Raw genomic sequence first — 6,051 nt, forward strand, 5'->3', positions numbered from 1 at the left:
ATGCAGTTCATCTGGCCCTGGAGACTTGAATACATCTAGACTAGCCAAGTATTCTTGTACTATCTCCTTAGTTATTCTGGGCTGTGTTTCCTCTGCTGAATCATTTGCTCCAAATTCTTCAGGTCGGGCATTGTTTTCTTTATCGGAGAAGACTGAGGCAAAGAAGGCATTGAGGAGTTCAGCCCTTTCTGTGTCCCCTGTTTGCATTTCACCATCTTCTCCTCTGAGTGACCCCACTGTTTCTTTGTTCTTCCTTTTGCTACGAACATACCCATAAAAGCCTTTTTTGTTGCTTTTAACCTCTCTAGCAAGCCTGAGTTCATTCTGTGCTTTAGCTTTTCTGACTTTGTGTCTACACGTGCTGGCTATTTGTTTGAATTCCTCTTTGGTGGTTTCCCCCCTTTTCCATTTTTTGTACACATCCTTTTTAAATCTTAACTCAGTTAAAAGTTCTTTAGATAGCCACCCTGGCTTCTTTAGGCACCTTCCATGTTTCCGTCTCATTGGTATTGCCTGAAGTTGTGCATGTATTGAGAAAGCCATTCATTTATAAATGTAAGTTGGGTTGCTTAAGCACTGCAATTCTCTTCATTGCTTTCAGAGGTGGTCTTGAGAAAACCTCACTGAGTTCAGACATCTTTGGAAAAAGCAAACTGAGACAATGAAGGGCACGGCTACCATTCAAGAGCATCACCAGGCAGCTCAACTGACTCCAGCCTGGCAACTTCATCAAGTTCATCCTTCCAACTTCCAGGGGCTTCATCTATTCATGAATATACACCAGTTTCCTGTCACACATTGCATTCATTCACCACAACCACATCTGAAACCTCCCATTCACACACAAAAACATGCGCCAGCTGACAGCCATGAAGAATGCCAATGGACACGTTCATTCATTGTTCATTCTCCATTCACATACCCACAGATATCCACTGGCTTCTCCAGACCAGTTTCCAAAGATGAATTGCCCACTTGGGGGTGGGGGACAGCAGCTGCCCATCTGGATGCTGCAGAATTTTGAGGGGGCTCAACCCCCTCTTTGAATTTTTTTTGGGGGGGCTAGGCCCCCTGAGCCACCCTAGATGGTGCCCTGTGTAGCACTTAGCAGTATCTGAATACAAACTTCACTGACTTCAATATCTGCCAGCTTCTGCTAGGTCTACCACTAGGTATCAGTCAGCTTCCAGCTGTGGATATCAGCCCCCTTCAAGCTGCAATCCCACTCAGCAAGTTATTAGTGTTCCTGCTGCTGGATGGTCACCTCCATCCATCTGACAATTTGCCTCCTACAGGTGGAAGAAAATTGGGCAATGCTGAATGTCACAGGTGTTTCTTGCTGTGTTCAGTTGAGTAAAAGGAAAAGACACACACCTCTAAAGCCACTCAGCTGTGATGTGCCTTTGTGACATCACAGGTAGACCCTAGCCAATAGTACCAGGCTGGAAAGCCTCACAATTGTGGGTGCACCTCAGCAATTATTTATTTGTGAGCCCCTTTATTACTAAAAATATTCATTTGAGCCCACCTTTCATCTATACTGATACTTGGGGGGGGGCACACACCATAAAGTTGTGGCAGGGGACTTTTTTTAGCACAATCTCTTGCAGGCAACCTTTCAGGGGCTGTAGGCCAGAGTTGGGCAGGATCAGAGGCAAAAGGGAGTGGAACAATTAAGGTGACTCCTCTTTGTACAAGGGGCTTCATTCCAGCTGTGCAAAAGCCACACTTTCTATGCCAACAACCCCACCCTGCTAATCTCTCAGTCCAGTTAAGCAAGAAGCATCATCCCAGTTCAAGGGAAGTAGGGAAAAACTCTTGAGGAGGGTGCAGAGCAAGGCTGGTGAGGGGCATGAAATAAATAAAGAAATAAACAACTATCTGACTTTTAGAAGACATCTGAAGGCAGCCCTGTTTAGGGAAGCTTTTAATATTTGATGAATTACTGTATTTTAATATTTTGCTGGAAGCCGCCCAGGGTGGCTGGCGAAACCCAGCCAGATGGGCAGGGTATAAATTGTTTTGTTGTTGTTGTTGTTGTTGTTGTTGTTGTTGTTGTTGTTGTTGTTGTTGCCTCTTGAGAAGATTTGGCTTACAGACTAGGGCTCTCTAATAGTGAGATTTCATGGCCCAAAATGGAGACCTGAAGCAGCCCCAGTGATGTTATTAAGCATTAACCACAGTCACCAAGAGCATGTCGTTCACATAAAAAAACCACAACATTTAACAAATGAGCAAATATGTCACTGGTTAGAAAGATAACGATAGAAAGCTTAGCCAAAAGGTGTTTTCCCAGGTCCAGCTAAAACACTGTGCTTAAGGCACAGGATGGAATGGGGGTTGTAGTCCACCAAAGTAAAAATTGCAAGGATCCTCTTTTCACACTAAGAACAGATGTTTCCAAACTTCTGCTTTACACATCAGAACAATTTATTTCCAAAGCTCTTTGGTGGGATGAGGAGAACCAAAAATACCACTGGACTAGCAGAAGCTAGAGAACATTACACCCTTTTTAAAAGCCCCACATCACCCTTCAGTTGCCAGGTTATAGGCCCATTCTTAATCATTGAGACAGTGAAAATGTGTAACAGCATTTAATCAGGGACATTCTGTCATGGAACAGTTCGTTTTTCAGCTGGGCTAATACAACCACAGGTACATGTCAAACCTTTGTGTTTCTCTTTTCCTAGGCACCTTTCACAGGCATAAGCAACTGGATCACCCTTTACTTATGTCCCAAATTTGTTTCCTCATTTGTTGGCCTTCAGATAATTTATGATGGGTGTTGTCTCTGCACTTTTTTTAGCAGCAGTCTGGTTTGCGGGTAAGTTCCCACAGGCTTTTGTGCAGGCATTTGACATATCAATTTAGCACTACTGCAACAGAGATGAGAAGCATGATTGCACTGTGTAGCTAGCAGTGCTGTAGGTATCCAGGTTGTACAATGATCTGTCTTGGCCTGTCAAACCTGCACCCTCTCAAAAGGTTATGATAAAAGGACTGGCATTTATATTTTGAAGCATTCCTACCAATTGTATATATTCCTATTTGATTCTAACTTCACCCATCCTGACCATTGTATATGGTCCTAGAGATACTTGCAATCTCATGACTGTAACTAGGCAAAAACAGGGATGTTGCAAGATTGGGCCTCTGAAATTCTGCAGGCTACTTTCCTAGGGGGCACCTCTGCAATGTATGTTATTTGCATAATAAAATTATTGCCTGAGAAACCACTGGGAGTGAATAAAATTATTTTTAGCTGTCTCCTACCAAACAAAAAAAATGTAAACTTTAAAGGTGCCTTGCACATAGACCCATATTGGTTTGCCATTTGGTCAGGCTTGTTTGCGTGTTTGTTTAACTAGGGGTGCCTCCCATGTGTACAATTATCAAATTTATTGTTCACAAAACATTAAAGGAGATTAAGTGGCTCATTTTTAGCTCACCTTAAAACTATAAAGGCTGCCCTTGTAGGAAAACTACTGTAGCTATCCTTCCACAAGCTGACAGGACAGGCCTGATATCTTCAGAAGGGTCTACTATGTTTGCAAATTTCATCAATTTCTATCAAGAAATTTAAAAAGTGGTAGATGTTTCCCTTTAGAAAGAAGCAAACTTTAAGCACATCCAGCATAAACAAATAAACCAAAACTGGTTCTATTCACCTGTAATTAGGACTGCTATATGAACTGTGCAGTGGTTACAATGCCTGCAAATTCCATTCACTTCTGCCAATAGAGGGAAAATGTTATATCCATTTTTTAGTCCTCATAATAGAAGAAGAGGAGGAGTTTAGATTTGATATCCCGCTTTATCACTACTCTAAGGAGTCTCAAAGTGGCTAACAATCTCCTTTCCCTTCCTCCCCCACAACAAACACTCTGTGAGGTGAGTGAGGCTGAGAGACTTCAGAGAAGTGCGACTAGTCCAAGGTCACCCAGCAGCTGCATGTGGAGGAGCGGAGACGCGAACCCGGTCCACCAGATTACGAGTCCACCGCTCTTAACCATTACACCACACTGAGCAGGGCAGGAAGTAGCTTCATTTTTTTCCAGAACTGGATTTGGACCCTGAGGTGAATCAAGCAACCTCAGAAGTGCTTCAGACAAAAGTGAACTATTTCCCAAACAGCTGAATCAGGATCTACCAAATACTGTGGTGGGTTCACACTTCTAACATTGTAAGCAGCACTTAAAATGCACAACTCTGGCTAATTAAAAAGGAAGATTTATTGCAAAGAACAAACAGAAAGTCCGGCAGGTCGCTCCTGAACAGCCTCCATTACAGCCTACAATGACTCAACTGGACTTTGGTTTCCCTTTCTCTTACTACGGAAGAAGCAACGGCAGTACGTCTTTTTCCTGTGCTGCTTCTCCCTCTATGTTGTAAGCCTCCCCTCCAGTGACGTCTGTGACTGATGGGCTCCAATTCCCTTTCTGACAAGCTGTCACTCTGTGCAGGCTCCCGCTCTACCACTTGACCCCTCACCTAGATCCTGCCTGCTTGTTTCCTTGGCAACTTGAAGTCCATTCTCTCCTTGCCCCCTCTCTTCAGACTCTGCTAGCATGTGCTCTCCAGACAGCAGCAAATTCTTATATGAGGGTTCTTCCATCTTGACAAACATGTAAAATAATGATAACCCCTGAGACTGGAATTCCAGGTGTGGAATCCCTAGTCTGTCATTCCAGTCCCAGAGACCCAACATTCCAGTCCCAGGCCTGTCATTCTATCCTCATGGGTCTTCATCTCACTCCAAGCAGTCCCAGGTCTATAATTCCAGTGCCAGAGGCTGGAGAACCCATAATCCAAACAAGTTAGTCACAAGTCATCTATCCAAGCTAGCCGCACTTGGTCAATGGAGTCAGCAGAGCCTTCTCCCAACCAAACAGGTTTATTTTCATCCATCCCAGACAACCTGTGATGGAGAGGCATAGCAGTCCACAGTCCTCTAGTCGAGGCACATTCAGCTCTTGTTCCAAGTCTGCATCAATCTTCTTTAGTGATCACTTGTAGCCAAGTAAGATTGTTTTCCGAAACAGGGTTTTAGCAGTGAGTCCGTAAGTGACTGTGGAGGCCAGTTTTGGATCCACGTCCTTCCACAGTGGGGACACTGGTTTCCGGGCGGGAATTGATCACGGTGTGGATTTGCCAAGTGTGCCTTCCTCTTAGCACCTTTCTCCCTTGCATCCTGAGTTTGAGTGCCAATGACACCTTTGGTAAAGCCTGTTCTCCAAATGGAGCACTCGCAGACCAGTGTTTCCCAGTTGTCAGTGTTTATACTACATTTTTTTAGATTTGCCTTGAGACAGTCTTTAAACATATTTTGTTGACCACCAGCATTACACTTTCCATTTTTAAGTTGGGAATAGAGTAGTTACTTTGGAAGACGATCGTCAGGCATCTGCACAACATGACCAGTCCAGCGAAGTGGATGTTGAAGAATCATCGCTTCAACACGGGTGATCTTTGCTAATTCCAGTACACTGGTATTAGTTCGCTTGTCTTCCCAAGTGATGTATCAAATTTTCATAGACCCCGTTGATGGAATCTTTCGAGAAGCTGGAGATGGCGTTTATCAGTGGTCCATGTTTCACAAGCAGACGGTAATGTTGGTAGTACAATAGCTTTGTAAACAAGCATTTTGGTTTCCCTGCGAATGTCCCGGTCCTCAAACACTCTGCACTGCAATCGGGAGAAAGCTCCCTGTGGAAAGAGAACTGCCCAGCCATCCCCCCCCCCCGCTGTGTTTTCAGCTCTTCAGGCGCCCATCAAAGAGGCAAATGACGCGCCCGCTAGGGCTGCTCCTCGATGACGTCACTGCCCTCCCGCCCTCTTTTCCGCGCGAGGCCCACCTGACCGTCACGCGCCGCGCGTGCGTGGGCGAACGAGGCGCGGGTTCGGGCGCCGGCCCGTTGCTAAGGCGCCTCGGCCGGGGCCGCGGAAAGAGCCCCTCTGCTGCCGACCAATCGCCAGCCCCGCTCTCCGCTGCGGTCGAGGCTCACGGGCCGCCGCGGCTGCCACTCGGGCAGGTCACCCCGCTATTGCCCC

Source organism: Podarcis filfolensis (assembly GCF_964270895.1).
Source record: "Podarcis filfolensis genome assembly, chromosome: 8".
NCBI lineage: Eukaryota > Metazoa > Chordata > Lepidosauria > Squamata > Lacertidae > Podarcis > Podarcis filfolensis.